Source organism: Ascaphus truei, unplaced genomic scaffold, assembly GCF_040206685.1.
Source record: "Ascaphus truei isolate aAscTru1 unplaced genomic scaffold, aAscTru1.hap1 HAP1_SCAFFOLD_1259, whole genome shotgun sequence".
NCBI classification, from domain to species: Eukaryota; Metazoa; Chordata; class Amphibia; order Anura; family Ascaphidae; genus Ascaphus; species Ascaphus truei.
The window spans coordinates 72,797-94,394 of NW_027454132.1; the positions used below are offsets into that span (position 1 = coordinate 72,797).

Consider the following 21,598-nt stretch of genomic DNA (forward strand, 5'->3'; position numbering starts at 1 on the left):
GTCAAGTAAAATTAGAAATGAATAGCACCCTTCAAAAATCAAAGTGTGGAGATATGTTGCTGCTTTTGGGGAGGACAGTTGGAATGAGAGGTTTGGAAGCCAGAATGCAATGAGCCAAAGACAATGTGTATTCAGAAAAATGCATAAACATAACTAGACACAGCAAAAAATGTGGCGTTGGTGGTATAGTGGTGAGCATAGATGCCTTCCAAGCAGTTGACCCGGGTTCGATTCCCGGCCAACGCAGTGTCTTAATTTTAAAATTAAATGATGTGCTATTTACATTTTTAATATTTTTTTCCACATTATTGTTATTGCAGATATTTTTTTTTTTATATTCTCATGTATATATATTAAAGGTCAATGTATACAAATCATTCAATGTTTTCCATGATCAATTCTGGTTCTTAATTGTATTAGGAGGAGCCCAAATCTAAAATTTTGAAAAGGAAGCAGCCACCACTGTTTTTCACACACATCAGAGAGGAATTATTTCAAATGACAGAGTGCTTGCTTAGCTTTATTTGTATGATCTAATGTCTTCATATGTATTTTTGCATATCATAGTTTTCTTGACATTTGTCAAAACCCGCAACAGGTAACTGTTATCTAGACACATTCTCTTTTCCTTTCTAATGTTTTAACTGAAGCGTATTAGTTGTTTATACTGTAGCAAATACTTTATTTTGTTTAAACCATTGGGTTAAGCCAATGCAAAGAACAAGGAATGCAAAATATGTACAATTAAACGTTTAGAAATGATCTTTGTAAGTAATAATCTTTAATATAGCTTCATATAACATATATGAATTGCGATTGGTAAATACATTACAATGCCATAACTAGCTATTTGATACTAAAGGCAGGAGTGTCAAATAGCAGACTTCTAACTAGATTTAGAATCTATTTCAATTATGAATTTAAAATAACATAAATAGAAAAGTGTTCATAAACTGTTACACATGTTTGAAACTCCTCAATGAATATGGAACTGTGATGTACTTAAAAAAAGAACAGTTGAACTAAACAAAAATCACATTTGATTGTACTAAATTGTAGGAATTGTCAAAATCTTGCTTTCATCTGCTAAATAAATTCACTCTTTGTTTGTCTGTGAATGGAAGCATTAGTGGTTTATTGTACACATTTAAATAGTTACTATTGAGTGTTAATAGCTATTCACTTGTGAGAGCATCAACAATTACCAGTGGTTATCACTCCTTAATGAAGTGTCACCTCAGAGTGCAAGAGTTGCAAAGAACCCTTACAATAACAGAAGTACAAAGAAATATAAAGAGATCATGTGATCATGTATATAGAGAGAAAATGAGTGGTTCTAGGACAAAGTCATAAGGCATACCAAAGAAGTGGAAGAGCTAACAATAGAAACACTGATGGAGCCGTTAGAAAGATGAGAAGAGAACCATGAGAGGACTTTGTTAGAGATTCTAATAAAGTATAACATTTGCATCAGTAGAGGCTGGTGAAGGTGGTAAAAAAAACAGCAGAGAGGTCAAGTAAAATTAGAAATGAATAGCACCCTTCAAAAATCAAAGTGTGGAGATATGTTGCTGCTTTTGGGGAGGACAGTTGGAATGAGAGGTTTGGAAGCCAGAATGCAATGAGCCAAAGACAATGTTTATTCAGAAAAATGCATAAACATAACTAGACAGAGCAAAAAATGTGGCGTTGGTGGTATAGTGGTGAGCATAGCTGCCTTCCAAGCAGTTGACCCGGGTTCGATTCCCGGCCAACGCAGTGTCTTAATTTTAAAATTAAATAATGTGCTATTTACATTTTTAATATTTTTTTCCACATTATTGTTATTGCAGATTTTTTTTTTATATTCTCATGTATATATATTAAAGGTCAATGTATACAAATCATTCAATGTTTTCCATGATCAATTCTGGTTCTTAATTGTATTTGGAGGAGCCCAAATCTAAAATGAGAAAAAGAAGCAGCCACCACTGTTTTTCACACAGATCAGAGAGGAATTATTTCAAATGACAGAGTGCTTGCTTAGCTTTATTTGTATGATCTAATGTCTTCATATGTATTTTTGCATATCATAGTTTTCTTGACATTTGTCAAAACCCGCAACAGGTAACTGTTATCTAGACACATTCTCTTTTCCTTTCTAATGTTTTAACTGAAGCGTATTAGTTGTTTATACTGTAGCAAATACTTTATTTTGTTTAAACCATTGGGTTAAGCCAATGCAAAGAACAAGGAATGCAAAATATGTACAATTAAACGTTTAGAAATGATCTTTGTAAGTAATAATCTTTAATATAGCTTCATATAACATATATGAATTGCGATTGGTAAATACATTACAATGCCATAACTAGCTATTTGATACTAAAGGCAGGAGTGTCAAATAGCAGACTTCTAACTAGATTTAGAATCTATTTCAATTATGAATTTAAAATAACATAAATAGAAAAGTGTTCATAAACTGTTACACATGTTTGAAACTCCTCAATGAATATGGAACTGTGATGTACTTAAAAAAAGAACAGTTGAACTAAACAAAAATCACATTTGATTGTACTAAATTGTAGGAATTGTCAAAATCTTGCTTTCATCTGCTAAATAAATTCACTCTTTGTTTGTCTGTGAATGGAAGCATTAGTGGTTTATTGTACACATTTAAATAGTTACTATTGAGTGTTAATAGCTATTCACTTGTGAGAGCATCAACAATTACCAGTGGTTATCACTCCTTAATGAAGTGTCACCTCAGAGTGCAAGAGTTGCAAAGAACCCTTACAATAACAGAAGTACAAAGAAATATAAAGAGATCATGTGATCATGTATATAGAGAGAAAATGAGTGGTTCTAGGACAAAGTCATAAGGCATACCAAAGAAGTGGAAGAGCTAACAATAGAAACACTGAAGGAGCAGTTAGAAAGATGAGAAGAGAACCATGAGAGGACTTTGTTAGAGATTCTAATAAAGTATAACATTTGCATCAGTAGAGGCTGGTGAAGGTGGTAAAAAAAACAGCAGAGAGGTCAAGTAAAATTAGAAATGAATAGCACCCTTCAAAAATCAAAGTGTGGAGATATGTTGCTGCTTTTGGGTAGGACAGTTGGAATGAGAGGTTTGGAAGCCAGAATGCAATGAGCCAAAGACAATGTGTATTCAGAAAAATGCATAAACATAACTAGACAGAGCAAAAAATGTGGCGTTGGTGGTATAGTGGTGAGCATAGCTGCCTTCCAAGCAGTTGACCCGGGTTCGATTCCCGGCCAACGCAGTGTCTTAATTTTAAAATTAAATAATGTGCTATTTACATTTTTAATATTTTTTTCCACATTATTGTTATTGCAGATTTTTTTTTTATATTCTCATGTATATATATTAAAGGTCAATGTATACAAATCATTCAATGTTTTCCATGATCAATTCTGGTTCTTAATTGTATTAGGAGGAGCCCAAATCTAAAATGAGAAAAGGAAGCAGCCACCACTGTTTTTCACACACATCAGAGAGGAATTATTTCAAATGACAGAGTGCTTGCTTAGCTTTATTTGTATGATCTAATGTCTTCATATGTATTTTTGCATATCATAGTTTTCTTGACATTTGTCAAAACCCGCAACAGGTAACTGTTATCTAGACACATTCTCTTTTCCTTTCTAATGTTTTAACTGAAGCGTATTAGTTGTTTATACTGTAGCAAATACTTTATTTTGTTTAAACCATTGGGTTAAGCCAATGCAAAGAACAAGGAATGCAAAATATGTACAATTAAACGTTTAGAAATGATCTTTGTAAGTAATAATCTTTAATATAGCTTCATATAACATATATGAATTGCGATTGGTAAATACATTACAATGCCATAACTAGCTATTTGATACTAAAGGCAGGAGTGTCAAATAGCAGACTTCTAACTAGATTTAGAATCTATTTCAATTATGAATTTAAAATAACATAAATAGAAAAGTGTTCATAAACTGTTACACATGTTTGAAACTCCTCAATGAATATGGAACTGTGATGTACTTAAAAAAAGAACAGTTGAACTAAACAAAAATCACATTTGATTGTACTAAATTGTAGGAATTGTCAAAATCTTGCTTTCATCTGCTAAATAAATTCACTCTTTGTTTGTCTGTGAATGGAAGCATTAGTGGTTTATTGTACACATTTAAATAGTTACTATTGAGTGTTAATAGCTATTCACTTGTGAGAGCATCAACAATTACCAGTGGTTATCACTCCTTAATGAAGTGTCACCTCAGAGTGCAAGAGTTGCAAAGAACCCTTACAATAACAGAAGTACAAAGAAATATAAAGAGATCATGTGATCATGTATATAGAGAGAAAATGAGTGGTTCTAGGACAAAGTCATAAGGCATACCAAAGAAGTGGAAGAGCTAACAATAGAAACACTGAAGGAGCAGTTAGAAAGATGAGAAGAGAACCATGAGAGGACTTTGTTAGAGATTCTAATAGAGTATAACATTTGCATCAGTAGAGGCTGGTGAAGGTGGTAAAAAAAACAGCAGAGAGGTCAAGTAAAATTAGAAATGAATAGCACCCTTCAAAAATCAAAGTGTGGAGATATGTTGCTGCTTTTGGGTAGGACAGTTGGAATGAGAGGTTTGGAAGCCAGAATGCAATGAGCCAAAGACAATGTGTATTCAGAAAAATGCATAAACATAACTAGACACAGAAAAAATGTGGCGTTGGTGGTATAGTGGTGAGCATAGCTGCCTTCCAAGCAGTTGACCCGGGTTCGATTCCCGGCCAACGCAGTGTCTTAATTTTAAAATTAAATGATGTGCTATTTACATTTTTAATATTTTTTTCCACATTATTGTTATTGCAGATATTTTTTTTTTTATATTCTCATGTATATATATTAAAGGTCAATGTATACAAATCATTCAATGTTTTCCATGATCAATTCTGGTTCTTAATTGTATTAGGAGGAGCCCAAATCTAAAATGAGAAAAGGAAGCAGCCACCACTGTTTTTCACACACATCAGAGAGGAATTATTTCAAATGACAGAGTGCTTGCTTAGCTTTATTTGTATGATCTAATGTCTTCATATGTATTTTTGCATATCATAGTTTTCTTGACATTTGTCAAAACCCGCAACATATAACTGTTATCTAGACACATTCTCTTTTCCTTTCTAATGTTTTAACTGAAGCGTATTAGTTGTTTATACTGTAGCAAATACTTTATTTTGTTTAAACCATTGGGTTAAGCCAATGCAAAGAACAAGGAATGCAAAATATGTACAATTAAACGTTTAGAAATGATCTTTGTAAGTAATAATCTTTAATATAGCTTCATATAACATTTATGAATTGCGATTGGTAAATACATTACAATGCCATAACTAGCTATTTGATACTAAAGGCAGGAGTGTCAAATAGCAGACTTCTAACTAGATTTAGAATCTATTTCAATTATGAATTTAAAATAACATAAATAGAAAAGTGTTCATAAACTGTTACACATGTTTGAAACTCCTCAATGAATATGGAACTGTGATGTACTTAAAAAAAGAACAGTTGAACTAAACAAAAATCACATTTGATTGTACTAAATTGTAGGAATTGTCAAAATCTTGCTTTCATCTGCTAAATAAATTCACTCTTTGTTTGTCTGTGAATGGAAGCATTAGTGGTTTATTGTACACATTTAAATAGTTACTATTGAGTGTTAATAGCTATTCACTTGTGAGAGCATCAACAATTACCAGTGGTTATCACTCCTTAATGAAGTGTCACCTCAGAGTGCAAGAGTTGCAAAGAACCCTTACAATAACAGAAGTACAAAGAAATATAAAGAGATCATGTGATCATGTATATAGAGAGAAAATGAGTGGTTCTAGGACAAAGTCATAAGGCATACCAAAGAAGTGGAAGAGCTAACAATAGAAACACTGAAGGAGCAGTTAGAAAGATGAGAAGAGAACCATGAGAGGACTTTGTTAGAGATTCTAATAAAGTATAACATTTGCATCAGTAGAGGCTGGTGAAAGTGGTAAAAAAAACAGCAGAGAGGTCAAGTAAAATTAGAAATGAATAGCACCCTTCAAAAATCAAAGTGTGGAGATATGTTGCTGCTTTTGGGGAGGACAGTTGGAATGAGAGGTTTGGAAGCCAGAATGCAATGAGCCAAAGACAATGTGTATTCAGAAAAATGCATAAACATAACTAGACACAGCAAAAAATGTGGCGTTGGTGGTATAGTGGTGAGCATAGCTGCCTTCCAAGCAGTTGACCCGGGTTCGATTCCCGGCCAACGCAGTGTCTTAATTTTAAAATTAAATAATGTGCTATTTACATTTTTAATATTTTTTTCCACATTATTGTTATTGCAGATTTTTTTTTTATATTCTCATGTATATATATTAAAGGTCAATGTATACAAATCATTCAATGTTTTCCATGATCAATTCTGGTTCTTAATTGTATTAGGAGGAGCCCAAATCTAAAATGAGAAAAGGAAGCAGCCACCACTGTTTTTCACACACATCAGAGAGGAATTATTTCAAATGACAGAGTGCTTGCTTAGCTTTATTTGTATGATCTAATGTCTTCATATGTATTTTTGCATATCATAGTTTTCTTGACATTTGTCAAAACCCGCAACAGGTAACTGTTATCTAGACACATTCTCTTTTCCTTTCTAATGTTTTAACTGAAGCGTATTAGTTGTTTATACTGTAGCAAATACTTTATTTTGTTTAAACCATTGGGTTAAGCCAATGCAAAGAACAAGGAATGCAAAATATGTACAATTAAACGTTTAGAAATGATCTTTGTAAGTAATAATCTTTAATATAGCTTCATATAACATATATGAATTGCGATTGGTAAATACATTACAATGCCATAACTAGCTATTTGATACTAAAGGCAGGAGTGTCAAATAGCAGACTTCTAACTAGATTTAGAATCTATTTCAATTATGAATTTAAAATAACATAAATAGAAAAGTGTTCATAAACTGTTACACATGTTTGAAACTCCTCAATGAATTTGGAACTGTGATGTACTTAAAAAAAGAACAGTTGAACTAAACAAAAATCACATTTGATTGTACTAAATTGTAGGAATTGTCAAAATCTTGCTTTCATCTGCTAAATAAATTCACTCTTTGTTTGTCTGTGAATGGAAGCATTAGTGGTTTATTGTACACATTTAAATAGTTACTATTGAGTGTTAATAGCTATTCACTTGTGAGAGCATCAACAATTACCAGTGGTTATCACTCCTTAATGAAGTGTCACCTCAGAGTGCAAGAGTTGCAAAGAACCCTTACAATAACAGAAGTACAAAGAAATATAAAGAGATCATGTGATCATGTATATAGAGAGAAAATGAGTGGTTCTAGGACAAAGTCATAAGGCATACCAAAGAAGTGGAAGAGCTAACAATAGAAACACTGAAGGAGCAGTTAGAAAGATGAGAAGAGAACCATGAGAGGACTTTGTTAGAGATTCTAATAAAGTATAACATTTGCATCAGTAGAGGCTGGTGAAGGTGGTAAAAAAAACAGCAGAGAGGTCAAGTAAAATTAGAAATGAATAGCACCCTTCAAAAATCAAAGTGTGGAGATATGTTGCTGCTTTTGGGGAGGACAGTTGGAATGAGAGGTTTGGAAGCCAGAATGCAATGAGCCAAAGACAATGTGTATTCAGAAAAATGCATAAACATAACTAGACACAGCAAAAAATGTGGCGTTGGTGGTATAGTGGTGAGCATAGCTGCCTTCCAAGCAGTTGACCCGGGTTCGATTCCCGGCCAACGCAGTGTCTTAATTTTAAAATTAAATAATGTGCTATTTACATTTTTAATATTTTTTTCCACATTATTGTTATTGCAGATTTTTTTTTTATATTCTCATGTATATATATTAAAGGTCAATGTATACAAATCATTCAATGTTTTCCATGATCAATTCTGGTTCTTAATTGTATTAGGAGGAGCCCAAATCTAAAATGAGAAAAGGAAGCAGCCACCACTGTTTTTCACACACATCAGAGAGGAATTATTTCAAATGACAGAGTGCTTGCTTAGCTTTATTTGTATGATCTAATGTCTTCATATGTATTTTTGCATATCATAGTTTTCTTGACATTTGTCAAAACCCGCAACAGGTAACTGTTATCTAGACACATTCTCTTTTCCTTTCTAATGTTTTAACTGAAGCGTATTAGTTGTTTATACTGTAGCAAATACTTTATTTTGTTTAAACCATTGGGTTAAGCCAATGCAAAGAACAAGGAATGCAAAATATGTACAATTAAACGTTTAGAAATGATCTTTGTAAGTAATAATCTTTAATATAGCTTCATATAACATATATGAATTGCGATTGGTAAATACATTACAATGCCATAACTAGCTATTTGATACTAAAGGCAGGAGTGTCAAATAGCAGACTTCTAACTAGATTTAGAATCTATTTCAATTATGAATTTAAAATAACATAAATAGAAAAGTGTTCATAAACTGTTACACATGTTTGAAACTCCTCAATGAATATGGAACTGTGATGTACTTAAAAAAAGAACAGTTGAACTAAACAAAAATCACGTTTGATTGTACTAAATTGTAGGAATTGTCAAAATCTTGCTTTCATCTGCTAAATAAATTCACTCTTTGTTTGTCTGTGAATGGAAGCATTAGTGGTTTATTGTACACATTTAAATAGTTACTATTGAGTGTTAATAGCTATTCACTTGTGAGAGCATCAACAATTACCAGTGGTTATCACTCCTTAATGAAGTGTCACCTCAGAGTGCAAGAGTTGCAAAGAACCCTTACAATAACAGAAGTACAAAGAAATATAAAGAGATCATGTGATCATGTATATAGAGAGAAAATTAGTGGTTCTAGGACAAAGTCATAAGGCATACCAAAGAAGTGGAAGAGCTAACAATAGAAACACTGAAGGAGCAGTTAGAAAGATGAGAAGAGAACCATGAGAGGACTTTGTTAGAGATTCTAATAAAGTATAACATTTGCATCAGTAGAGGCTGGTGAAGGTGGTAAAAAAAACAGCAGAGAGGTCAAGTAAAATTAGAAATGAATAGCACCCTTCAAAAATCAAAGTGTGGAGATATGTTGCTGCTTTTGGGTAGGACAGTTGGAATGAGAGGTTTGGAAGCCAGAATGCAATGAGCCAAAGACAATGTGTATTCAGAAAAATGCATAAACATAACTAGACACAGAAAAAATGTGGCGTTGGTGGTATAGTGGTGAGCATAGCTGCCTTCCAAGCAGTTGACCCGGGTTCGATTCCCGGCCAACGCAGTGTCTTAATTTTAAAATTAAATGATGTGCTATTTACATTTTTAATATTTTTTTCCACATTATTGTTATTGCAGATATTTTTTTTTTTATATTCTCATGTATATATATTAAAGGTCAATGTATACAAATCATTCAATGTTTTCCATGATCAATTCTGGTTCTTAATTGTATTAGGAGGAGCCCAAATCTAAAATGAGAAAAGGAAGCAGCCACCACTGTTTTTCACACACATCAGAGAGGAATTATTTCAAATGACAGAGTGCTTGCTTAGCTTTATTTGTATGATCTAATGTCTTCATATGTATTTTTGCATATCATAGTTTTCTTGACATTTGTCAAAACCCGCAACAGGTAACTGTTATCTAGACACATTCTCTTTTCCTTTCTAATGTTTTAACTGAAGCGTATTAGTTGTTTATACTGTAGCAAATACTTTATTTTGTTTAAACCATTGGGTTAAGCCAATGCCAAGAACAAGGAATGCAAAATATGTACAATTAAACGTTTAGAAATGATCTTTGTAAGTAATAATCTTTAATATAGCTTCATATAACATATATGAATTGCGATTGGTAAATACATTACAATGCCATAACTAGCTATTTGATACTAAAGGCAGGAGTGTCAAATAGCAGACTTCTAACTAGATTTAGAATCTATTTCAATTATGAATTTAAAATAACATAAATAGAAAAGTGTTCATAAACTGTTACACATGTTTGAAACTCCTCAATGAATATGGAACTGTGATGTACTTAAAAAAAGAACAGTTGAACTAAACAAAATCACATTTGATTGTACTAAATTGTAGGAATTGTCAAAATCTTGCTTTCATCTGCTAAATAAATTCACTCTTTGTTTGTCTGTGAATGGAAGCATTAGTGGTTTATTGTACACATTTAAATAGTTACTATTGAGTGTTAATAGCTATTCACTTGTGAGAGCATCAACAATTACCAGTGGTTATCACTCCTTAATGAAGTGTCACCTCAGAGTGCAAGAGTTGCAAAGAACCCTTACAATAACAGAAGTACAAAGAAATATAAAGAGATCATGTGATCATGTATATAGAGAGAAAATGAGTGGTTCTAGGACAAAGTCATAAGGCATACCAAAGAAGTGGAAGAGCTAACAATAGAAACACTGAAGGAGCAGTTAGAAAGATGAGAAGAGAACCATGAGAGGACTTTGTTAGAGATTCTAATAAAGTATAACATTTGCATCAGTAGAGGCTGGTGAAGGTGGTAAAAAAAACAGCAGAGAGGTCAAGTAAAATTAGAAATGAATAGCACCCTTCAAAAATCAAAGTGTGGAGATATGTTGCTGCTTTTGGGTAGGACAGTTGGAATGAGAGGTTTGGAAGCCAGAATGCAATGAGCCAAAGACAATGTGTATTCAGAAAAATGCATAAACATAACTAGACACAGAAAAAATGTGGCGTTGGTGGTATAGTGGTGAGCATAGCTGCCTTCCAAGCAGTTGACCCGGGTTCGATTCCCGGCCAACGCAGTGTCTTAATTTTAAAATTAAATGATGTGCTATTTACATTTTTAATATTTTTTTCCACATTATTGTTATTGCAGATATTTTTTTTTTTATATTCTCATGTATATATATTAAAGGTCAATGTATACAAATCATTCAATGTTTTCCATGATCAATTCTGGTTCTTAATTGTATTAGGAGGAGCCCAAATCTAAAATGAGAAAAGGAAGCAGCCACCACTGTTTTTCACACACATCAGAGAGGAATTATTTCAAATGACAGAGTGCTTGCTTAGCTTTATTTGTATGATCTAATGTCTTCATATGTATTTTTGCATATCATAGTTTTCTTGACATTTGTCAAAACCCGCAACAGGTAACTGTTATCTAGACACATTCTCTTTTCCTTTCTAATGTTTTAACTGAAGCGTATTAGTTGTTTATACTGTAGCAAATACTTTATTTTGTTTAAACCATTGGGTTAAGCCAATGCAAAGAACAAGGAATGCAAAATATGTACAATTAAACGTTTAGAAATGATCTTTGTAAGTAATAATCTTTAATATAGCTTCATATAACATATGTGAATTGCGATAGCTAAATACATTACATTGCCATAACTAGCTATTTGATACTAAAGGCAGGAGTGTCAAATAGCAGACTTCTAACTAGATTAAGAATCTATTTCAATTATGAATTTAAAATAACATAAATAGAAAAGTGTTCATAAACTGTTACACATGTTTGAAACTCCTCAATGAATATGGAACTGTGATGTACTTAAAAAAAGAACAGTTGAACTAAACAAAAATCACATTTGATTGTACTAAATTGTAGGAATTGTCAAAATCTTGCTTTCATCTGCTAAATAAATTCACTCTTTGTTTGTCTGTGAATGGAAGCATTAGTGGTTTATTGTACACATTTAAATAGTTACTATTGAGTGTTAATAGCTATTCACTTGTGAGAGCATCAACAATTACCAGTGGTTATCACTCCTTAATGAAGTGTCACCTCAGAGTGCAAGAGTTGCAAAGAACCCTTACAATAACAGAAGTACAAAGAAATATAAAGAGATCATGTGATCATGTATATAGAGAGAAAATGAGTGGTTCTAGGACAAAGTCATAAGGCATACCAAAGAAGTGGAAGAGCTAACAATAGAAACACTGAAGGAGCAGTTAGAAAGATGAGAAGAGAACCATGAGAGGACTTTGTTAGAGATTCTAATAAAGTATAACATTTGCATCAGTAGAGGCTGGTGAAGGTGGTAAAAAAAACAGCAGAGAGGTCAAGTAAAATTAGAAATGAATAGCACCCTTCAAAAATCAAAGTGTGGAGATATGTTGCTGCTTTTGGGTAGGACAGTTGGAATGAGAGGTTTGGAAGCCAGAATGCAATGAGCCAAAGACAATGTGTATTCAGAAAAATGCATAAACATAACTAGACAGAGCAAAAAATGTGGCGTTGGTGGTATAGTGGTGAGCATAGCTGCCTTCCAAGCAGTTGACCCGGGTTCGATTCCCGGCCAACGCAGTGTCTTAATTTTAAAATTAAATAATGTGCTATTTACATTTTTAATATTTTTTTCCACATTATTGTTATTGCAGTTTTTTTTTTTATATTCTCATGTATATATATTAAAGGTCAATGTATACAAATCATTCAATGTTTTCCATGATCAATTCTGGTTCTTAATTGTATTAGGAGGAGCCCAAATCTAAAATGAGAAAAAGAAGCAGCCACCACTGTTTTTCACACAGATCAGAGAGGAATTATTTCAAATGACAGAGTGCTTGCTTAGCTTTATTTGTATGATCTAATGTCTTCATATGTATTTTTGCATATCATAGTTTTCTTGACATTTGTCAAAACCCGCAACAGGTAACTGTTATCTAGACACATTCTCTTTTCCTTTCTAATGTTTTAACTGAAGCGTATTAGTTGTTTATACTGTAGCAAATACTTTATTTTGTTTAAACCATTGGGTTAAGCCAATGCAAAGAACAAGGAATGCAAAATATGTACAATTAAACGTTTAGAAATGATCTTTGTAAGTAATAATCTTTAATATAGCTTCATATAACATATATGAATTGCGATTGGTAAATACATTACAATGCCATAACTAGCTATTTGATACTAAAGGCAGGAGTGTCAAATAGCAGACTTCTAACTAGATTTAGAATCTATTTCAATTATGAATTTAAAATAACATAAATAGAAAAGTGTTCATAAACTGTTACACATGTTTGAAACTCCTCAATGAATATGGAACTGTGATGTACTTAAAAAAAGAACAGTTGAACTAAACAAAAATCACATTTGATTGTACTAAATTGTAGGAATTGTCAAAATCTTGCTTTCATCTGCTAAATAAATTCACTCTTTGTTTGTCTGTGAATGGAAGCATTAGTGGTTTATTGTACACATTTAAATAGTTACTATTGAGTGTTAATAGCTATTCACTTGTGAGAGCATCAACAATTACCAGTGGTTATCACTCCTTAATGAAGTGTCACCTCAGAGTGCAAGAGTTGCAAAGAACCCTTACAATAACAGAAGTACAAAGAAATATAAAGAGATCATGTGATCATGTATATAGAGAGAAAATGAGTGGTTCTAGGACAAAGTCATAAGGCATACCAAAGAAGTGGAAGAGCTAACAATAGAAACACTGAAGGAGCAGTTAGAAAGATGAGAAGAGAACCATGAGAGGACTTTGTTAGAGATTCTAATAAAGTATAACATTTGCATCAGTAGAGGCTGGTGAAGGTGGTAAAAAAAACAGCAGAGAGGTCAAGTAAAATTAGAAATGAATAGCACCCTTCAAAAATCAAAGTGTGGAGATATGTTGCTGCTTTTGGGGAGGACAGTTGGAATGAGAGGTTTGGAAGCCAGAATGCAATGAGCCAAAGACAATGTGTATTCAGAAAAATGCATAAACATAACTAGACACAGCAAAAAATGTGGCGTTGGTGGTATAGTGGTGAGCATAGCTGCCTTCCAAGCAGTTGACCCGGGTTCGATTCCCAACCAACGCAGTGTCTTAATTTTAAAATTAAATAATGTGCTATTTACATTTTTAATATTTTTTTCCACATTATTGTTATTGCAGATTTTTTTTTTATATTCTCATGTATATATATTAAAGGTCAATGTATACAAATCATTCAATGTTTTCCATGATCAATTCTGGTTCTTAATTGTATTAGGAGGAGCCCAAATCTAAAATGAGAAAAGGAAGCAGCCACCACTGTTTTTCACACACATCAGAGAGGAATTATTTCAAATGACAGAGTGCTTGCTTAGCTTTATTTGTATGATCTAATGTCTTCATATGTATTTTTGCATATCATAGTTTTCTTGACATTTGTCAAAACCCGCAACAGGTAACTGTTATCTAGACACATTCTCTTTTCCTTTCTAATGTTTTAACTGAAGCGTATTAGTTGTTTATACTGTAGCAAATACTTTATTTTGTTTAAACCATTGGGTTAAGCCAATGCAAAGAACAAGGAATGCAAAATATGTACAATTAAACGTTTAGAAATGATCTTTGTAAGTAATAATCTTTAATATAGCTTCATATAACATATATGAATTGCGATTGGTAAATACATTACAATGCCATAACTAGCTATTTGATACTAAAGGCAGGAGTGTCAAATAGCAGACTTCTAACTAGATTTAGAATCTATTTCAATTATGAATTTAAAATAACATAAATAGAAAAGTGTTCATAAACTGTTACACATGTTTGAAACTCCTCAATGAATATGGAACTGTGATGTACTTAAAAAAAGAACAGTTGAACTAAACAAAAATCACATTTGATTGTACTAAATTGTAGGAATTGTCAAAATCTTGCTTTCATCTGCTAAATAAATTCACTCTTTGTTTGTCTGTGAATGGAAGTATTAGTGGTTTATTGTACACATTTAAATAGTTACTATTGAGTGTTAATAGCTATTCACTTGTGAGAGCATCAACAATTACCAGTGGTTATCACTCCTTAATGAAGTGTCACCTCAGAGTGCAAGAGTTGCAAAGAACCCTTACAATAACAGAAGTACAAAGAAATATAAAGAGATCATGTGATCATGTATATAGAGAGAAAATGAGTGGTTCTAGGACAAAGTCATAAGGCATACCAAAGAAGTGGAAGAGCTAACAATAGAAACACTGAAGGAGCAGTTAGAAAGATGAGAAGAGAACCATGAGAGGACTTTGTTAGAGATTCTAATAAAGTATAACATTTGCATCAGTAGAGGCTGGTGAAGGTGGTAAAAAAAACAGCAGAGAGGTCAAGTAAAATTAGAAATGAATAGCACCCTTCAAAAATCAAAGTGTGGAGATATGTTGCTGCTTTTGGGGAGGACAGTTGGAATGAGAGGTTTGGAAGCCAGAATGCAATGAGCCAAAGACAATGTGTATTCAGAAAAATGCATAAACATAACTAGACACAGCAAAAAATGTGGCGTTGGTGGTATAGTGGTGAGCATAGCTGCCTTCCAAGCAGTTGACCCGGGTTCGATTCCCGGCCAACGCAATGTCTTAATTTTAAAATTAAATAATGTGCTATTTACATTTTTAATATTTTTTTCCACATTATTGTTATTGCAGATTTTTTTTTTATATTCTCATGTATATATATTAAAGGTCAATGTATACAAATCATTCAATGTTTTCCATGATCAATTCTGGTTCTTAATTGTATTAGGAGGAGCCCAAATCTAAAATGAGAAAAGGAAGCAGCCACCACTGTTTTTCACACACATCAGAGAGGAATTATTTCAAATGACAGAGTGCTTGCTTAGCTTTATTTGTATGATCTAATGTCTTCATATGTATTTTTGCATATCATAGTTTTCTTGACATTTGTCAAAACCCGCAACAGGTAACTGTTATCTAGACACATTCTCTTTTCCTTTCTAATGTTTTAACTGAAGCGTATTAGTTGTTTATACTGTAGCAAATACTTTATTTTGTTTAAACCATTGGGTTAAGCCAATGCAAAGAACAAGGAATGCAAAATATGTACAATTAAACGTTTAGAAATGATCTTTGTAAGTAATAATCTTTAATATAGCTTCATATAACATATATGAATTGCGATTGGTAAATACATTACAATGCCATAACTAGCTATTTGATACTAAAGGCAGGAGTGTCAAATAGCAGACTTCTAACTAGATTTAGAATCTATTTCAATTATGAATTTAAAATAACATAAATAGAAAAGTGTTCATAAACTGTTACACATGTTTGAAACTCCTCAATGAATATGGAACTGTGATGTACTTAAAAAAAGAACAGTTGAACTAAACAAAAATCACATTTGATTGTACTAAATTGTAGGAATTGTCAAAATCTTGCTTTCATCTGCTAAATAAATTCACTCTTTGTTTGTCTGTGAATGGAAGCATTAGTGGTTTATTGTACACATTTAAATAGTTACTATTGAGTGTTAATAGCTATTCACTTGTGAGAGCATCAACAATTACCAGTGGTTATCACTCCTTAATGAAGTGTCACCTCAGAGTGCAAGAGTTGCAAAGAACCCTTACAATAACAGAAGTACAAAGAAATATAAAGAGATCATGTGATCATGTATATAGAGAGAAAATGAGTGGTTCTAGGACAAAGTCATAAGGCATACCAAAGAAGTGGAAGAGCTAACAATAGAAACACTGAAGGAGCAGTTAGAAAGATGAGAAGAGAACCATGAGAGGACTTTGTTAGAGATTCTAATAAAGTATAACATTTGCATCAGTAGAGGCTGGTGAAGGTGGTAAAAAAAACAGCAGAGAGGTCAAGTAAAATTAGAAATGAATAGCACCCTTCAAAAATCAAAGTGTGGAGATATGTTGCTGCTTTTGGGTAGGACAGTTGGAATGAGAGGTTTGGAAGCCAGAATGCAATGAGCCAAAGACAATGTGTATTCAGAAAAATGCATAAACATAACTAGACAGAGCAAAAAATGTGGCGTTGGTGGTATAGTGGTGAGCATAGCTGCCTTCCAAGCAGTTGACCCGGGTTCGATTCCCGGCCAACGCAGTGTCTTAATTTTAAAATTAAATAATGTGCTATTTACATTTTTAATATTTTTTTCCACATTATTGTTATTGCAGATTTTTTTTTTATATTCTCATGTATATATATTAAAGGTCAATGTATACAAATCATTCAATGTTTTCCATGATCAATTCTGGTTCTTAATTGTATTAGGAGGAGCCCAAATCTAAAATGAGAAAAGGAAGCAGCCACCACTGTTTTTCACACACATCAGAGAGGAATTATTTCAAATGACAGAGTGCTTGCTTAGCTTTATTTGTATGATCTAATGTCTTCATATGTATTTTTGCATATCATAGTTTTCTTGACATTTGTCAAAACCCGCAACAGGTAACTGTTATCTAGACACATTCTCTTTTCCTTTCTAATGTTTTAACTGAAGCGTATTAGTTGTTTATACTGTAGCAAATACTTTATTTTGTTTAAACCATTGGGTTAAGCCAATGCAAAGAACAAGGAATGCAAAATATGTACAATTAAACGTTTAGAAATGATCTTTGTAAGTAATAATCTTTAATATAGCTTCATATAACATATATGAATTGCGATTGGTAAATACATTACAATGCCATAACTAGCTATTTGATACTAAAGCCAGGAGTGTCAAATAGCAGACTTCTAACTAGATTTAGAATCTATTTCAATTATGAATTTAAAATAACATAAATAGAAAAGTGTTCATAAACTGTTACACATGTTTGAAACTCCTCAATGAATATGGAACTGTGATGTACTTAAAAAAAGAACAGTTGAACTAAACAAAAATCACATTTGATTGTACTAAATTGTAGGAATTGTCAAAATCTTGCTTTCATCTGCTAAATAAATTCACTCTTTGTTTGTCTGTGAATGGAAGCATTAGTGGTTTATTGTACACATTTAAATAGTTACTATTGAGTGTTAATAGCTATTCACTTGTGAGAGCATCAACAATTACCAGTGGTTATCACTCCTTAATGAAGTGTCACCTCAGAGTGCAAGAGTTGCAAAGAACCCTTACAATAACAGAAGTACAAAGAAATATAAAGAGATCATGTGATCATGTATATAGAGAGAAAATGAGTGGTTCTAGGACAAAGTCATAAGGCATACCAAAGAAGTGGAAGAGCTAACAATAGAAACACTGAAGGAGCAGTTAGAAAGATGAGAAGAGAACCATGAGAGGACTTTGTTAGAGATTCTAATAGAGTATAACATTTGCATCAGTAGAGGCTGGTGAAGGTGGTAAAAAAAACAGCAGAGAGGTCAAGTAAAATTAGAAATGAATAGCACCCTTCAAAATCAAAGTGTGGAGATATGTTGCTGCTTTTGGGGAGGACAGTTGGAATGAGAGGTTTGGAAGCCAGAATGCAATGAGCCAAAGACAATGTGTATTCAGAAAAATGCATAAACATAACTAGACACATTGCACAAAATGTGGCGTTGGTGGTATAGTGGTGCGCATAGCTGCCTTCCAAGCAGTTGACCCGGGTTCGATTCCCGGCCAACGCAATGTCTTAATTTTAAAATTAAATAATGTGCTATTTACATATTTAATATTTTTTTAAACATTATTGTTATTGCAGATTTTTTTTTTATATTCTCATGTATATATATTAATGGTCAATGTATACAAATCACTCAATGTTTTCCATGATCAATTCTGGTTCTTAATTGTATTAGGAGGAGCCCAAATCTAAAATGAGAAAAGGAAGCAGCCACCACTGTTTTTCACACACATCAGAGAGGAATTATTTCAAATGACAGAGTGCTTGCTTAGCTTTATTTGTATGATCTAATGTCTTCATATGTATTTTTGCATATCATAGTTTTCTTGACATTTGTCAAAACCCGCAACAGGTAACTGTTATCTAGACACATTCTCTTTTCCTTTCTAATGTTTTAACTGAAGCGTATTAGTTGTTTATACTGTAGCAAATACTTTATTTTGTTTAAACCATTGGGTTAAGCCAATGCAAAGAACAAGGAATGCAAAATATGTACAATTAAACGTTTAGAAATGATCTTTGTAAGTAATTTTCTTTAATATAGCTTCATATAACATATATGAATTGCAATTGGTAAATACATTACAATGCCATAACTAGCTATTTGATACTAAAGGCAGGAGTGTCAAATAGCAGACTTCTAACTAGATTTAGAATCTATTTCAATTATGAATTTAAAATAACATAAATAGAAAAGTGTTCATAAACTGTTACACATGTTTGAAACTCCTCAATGAATATGGAACTGTGATGTACTTAAAAAAAGAACAGTTGAACTCAACAAAAATCACATTTGATTGTACTAAATTGAAGGAATTGTCAAAATCTTGCTTTCATCTGCTAAATAAATTCACTCTTTGTTTGTCTGTGAATGGAAGCATTAGTGGTTTATTGTACACATTTAAATAGTTACTATTGAGTGTTAATAGCTATTCACTTGTGAGAGCATCAACAATTACCAGTGGTTATCACTCCTTAATGAAGTGTCACCTCAGAGTGCAAGAGTTGCAAAGAACCCTTACAATAACAGAAGTACAAAGAAATATAAAGAGATCATGTGATCATGTATATAGAGAGAAAATGAGTGGTTCTAGGACAAAGTCATAAGGCATACCAAAGAAGTGGAAGAGCTAACAATAGAAACACTGAAGGAGCAGTTAGAAAGATGAGAAGAGAACCATGAGAGGACTTTGTTAGAGATTCTAATAGAGTATAACATTTGCATCAGTAGAGGCTGGTGAACGTGGTAAAAAAAACAGCAGAGAGGTCAAGTAAAATTAGAAATGAATAGCACCCTTCAAAATAAAAGTGTGGAGATATGTTGCTGCTTTTGGGGAGGACAGTTGGAATGAGAGGTTTGGAAGCCAGAATGCAATGAGCCAAAGACAATGTGTATTCAGAAAAATGCATAAACATAACTAGACACATTGCACAAAATGTGGCGTTGGTGGTATAGTGGTGAGCATAGCTGCCTTCCAAGCAGTTGACCCGGGTTCGATTCCCGGCCAACGCAATGTCTTAATTTTAAAATTAAATAATGTGCTATTTACATATTTAATATTTTTTTAAACATTATTGTTATTGCAGATTTTTTTTTTATATTCTCATGTATATATATTAATGGTCAATGTATACAAATCACTCAATGTTTTCCATGATCAATTCTGGTTCTTAATTGTATTAGGAGGAGCCCAAATCTAAAATGAGAAAAGGAAGCAGCCACCACTGTTTTTCACACACATCAGAGAGGAATTATTTCAAATGACAGAGTGCTTGCTTAGCTTTATTTGTATGATCTAATGTCTTCATATGTATTTTTGCATATCATAGTTTTCTTGACATTTGTCAAAACCCGCAACAGGTAACTGTTATCTAGACACATTCTCTTTTCCTTTCTAATGTTTTAACTGAAGCGTATTAGTTGTTTATACAGTAGCAAATACTTTATTTTGTTTAAACCATTGGGTTAAGCCAATGCAAAGAACAAGGAATGCAAAATATGTACAATTAAACGTTTAGAAATGATCTTTGTAAGTAATTTTCTTTAATATAGCTTCATATAACATATATGAATTGCAATTGGTAAATACATTACAATGCCATAACTAGCTATTTGATACTAAAGGCAGGAGTGTCAAATAGCAGACTTCTAACTAGATTTAGAATCTATTTCAATTATGAATTTAAAATAACATAAATAGAAAAGTGTTCATAAACTGTTACACATGTTTGAAACTCCTCAATGAATATGGAACTGTGATGTACTTAAAAAAAGAACAGTTGAACTCAACAAAAATCACATTTGATTGTACTAAATTGAAGGAATTGTCAAAATCTTGCTTTCATCTGCTAAATAAATTCACTCTTTGTTTGTCTGTGAATGGAAGCATTAGTGGTTTATTGTACACATTTATATAGTTACTATTGAGTGTTAATAGCTATTCACTTGTGAGAGCATCAACAATTACCAGTGGTTATCACTCCTTAATGAAGTGTCACCTCAGAGTGCAAGAGTTGCAAAGAACCCTTACAATAACAGAAGTACAAAGAAATATAAAGAGATCATGTGATCATGTATATAGAGAGAAAATGAATGGTTCTAGGACAAAGTCATAAGGCATACCAAAGAAGTGGAAGAGCTAACAATAGAAACACTGAAGGAGCAGTTAGAAAGATGAGAAGAGAACCATGAGAGGACTTTGTTAGAGATTCTAATAGAGTATAACATTTGCATCAGTAGAGGCTGGTGAACGTGGTAAAAAAAACAGCAGAAAGGTCAAGTAAAATTAGAAATGAATAGCACCCTTCAAAATCAAAGTGTGGAGATATGTTGCTGCTTTTGGGGAGGACAGTTGGAATGAGAGGTTTGGAAGCCAGAATGCAATGAGCCAAAGACAATGTGTATTCAGAAAAATGCATAAACATAACTAGACACATTGCACAAAATGTGGCGTTGGTGGTATAGTGGTGAGCATAGCTGCCTTCCAAGCAGTTGACCCGGGTTCGATTCCCGGCCAACGCAATGTCTTAATTTTAAAATTAAATAATGTGCTATTTACATCTTCTTATACTATATTAGTGAAAGCACTGTATGTTTGCCTGTTTGCCTGTTTGCCTGCCTGCCTGCCTGCCTGCCTGGATGTCCGGTGTCCCTAGGGGAAATCTGATTGGTCCCTTGGCCCGCCCCCGCACACCTCTCATTGGCCTGAGGCGGAGTGACGGGCCAAAGGACACACAGGGACACACACAC

General features: G+C 32.9%; 12 non-coding genes across 12 annotated transcripts; all 12 read left to right on the forward strand.

Annotated features, from left to right (window-relative positions):
- The first annotated feature begins 1,686 nt into the window (after nucleotides 1–1,686).
- On the forward strand, nucleotides 1,687–1,758 carry TRNAG-UCC (transfer RNA glycine (anticodon UCC)). Its single transcript has one exon. It is a non-coding gene; the product is annotated as a tRNA-Gly (tRNA).
- Nucleotides 1,759–3,194: 1,436 nt separating this feature from the next.
- TRNAG-UCC (transfer RNA glycine (anticodon UCC)) lies at nucleotides 3,195–3,266 on the forward strand. Its single transcript has one exon. It is a non-coding gene; the product is annotated as a tRNA-Gly (tRNA).
- Nucleotides 3,267–4,701: 1,435 nt separating this feature from the next.
- On the forward strand, nucleotides 4,702–4,773 carry TRNAG-UCC (transfer RNA glycine (anticodon UCC)). The gene has a single exon. It is a non-coding gene; the product is annotated as a tRNA-Gly (tRNA).
- A 1,439-nt stretch (nucleotides 4,774–6,212) lies between these two features.
- TRNAG-UCC (transfer RNA glycine (anticodon UCC)) lies at nucleotides 6,213–6,284 on the forward strand. The gene has a single exon. It is a non-coding gene; the product is annotated as a tRNA-Gly (tRNA).
- A 1,436-nt stretch (nucleotides 6,285–7,720) lies between these two features.
- On the forward strand, nucleotides 7,721–7,792 carry TRNAG-UCC (transfer RNA glycine (anticodon UCC)). Its single transcript has one exon. It is a non-coding gene; the product is annotated as a tRNA-Gly (tRNA).
- Nucleotides 7,793–9,227: 1,435 nt separating this feature from the next.
- TRNAG-UCC (transfer RNA glycine (anticodon UCC)) lies at nucleotides 9,228–9,299 on the forward strand. Its single transcript has one exon. It is a non-coding gene; the product is annotated as a tRNA-Gly (tRNA).
- A 1,437-nt stretch (nucleotides 9,300–10,736) lies between these two features.
- TRNAG-UCC (transfer RNA glycine (anticodon UCC)) lies at nucleotides 10,737–10,808 on the forward strand. Its single transcript has one exon. It is a non-coding gene; the product is annotated as a tRNA-Gly (tRNA).
- Nucleotides 10,809–12,247: 1,439 nt separating this feature from the next.
- On the forward strand, nucleotides 12,248–12,319 carry TRNAG-UCC (transfer RNA glycine (anticodon UCC)). The gene has a single exon. It is a non-coding gene; the product is annotated as a tRNA-Gly (tRNA).
- A 2,944-nt stretch (nucleotides 12,320–15,263) lies between these two features.
- Nucleotides 15,264–15,335, forward strand: TRNAG-UCC (transfer RNA glycine (anticodon UCC)). Its single transcript has one exon. It is a non-coding gene; the product is annotated as a tRNA-Gly (tRNA).
- Nucleotides 15,336–16,771: 1,436 nt separating this feature from the next.
- TRNAG-UCC (transfer RNA glycine (anticodon UCC)) lies at nucleotides 16,772–16,843 on the forward strand. The gene has a single exon. It is a non-coding gene; the product is annotated as a tRNA-Gly (tRNA).
- A 2,946-nt stretch (nucleotides 16,844–19,789) lies between these two features.
- Nucleotides 19,790–19,861, forward strand: TRNAG-UCC (transfer RNA glycine (anticodon UCC)). The gene has a single exon. It is a non-coding gene; the product is annotated as a tRNA-Gly (tRNA).
- A 1,437-nt stretch (nucleotides 19,862–21,298) lies between these two features.
- On the forward strand, nucleotides 21,299–21,370 carry TRNAG-UCC (transfer RNA glycine (anticodon UCC)). Its single transcript has one exon. It is a non-coding gene; the product is annotated as a tRNA-Gly (tRNA).
- Nucleotides 21,371–21,598: the final 228 nt, after the last annotated feature.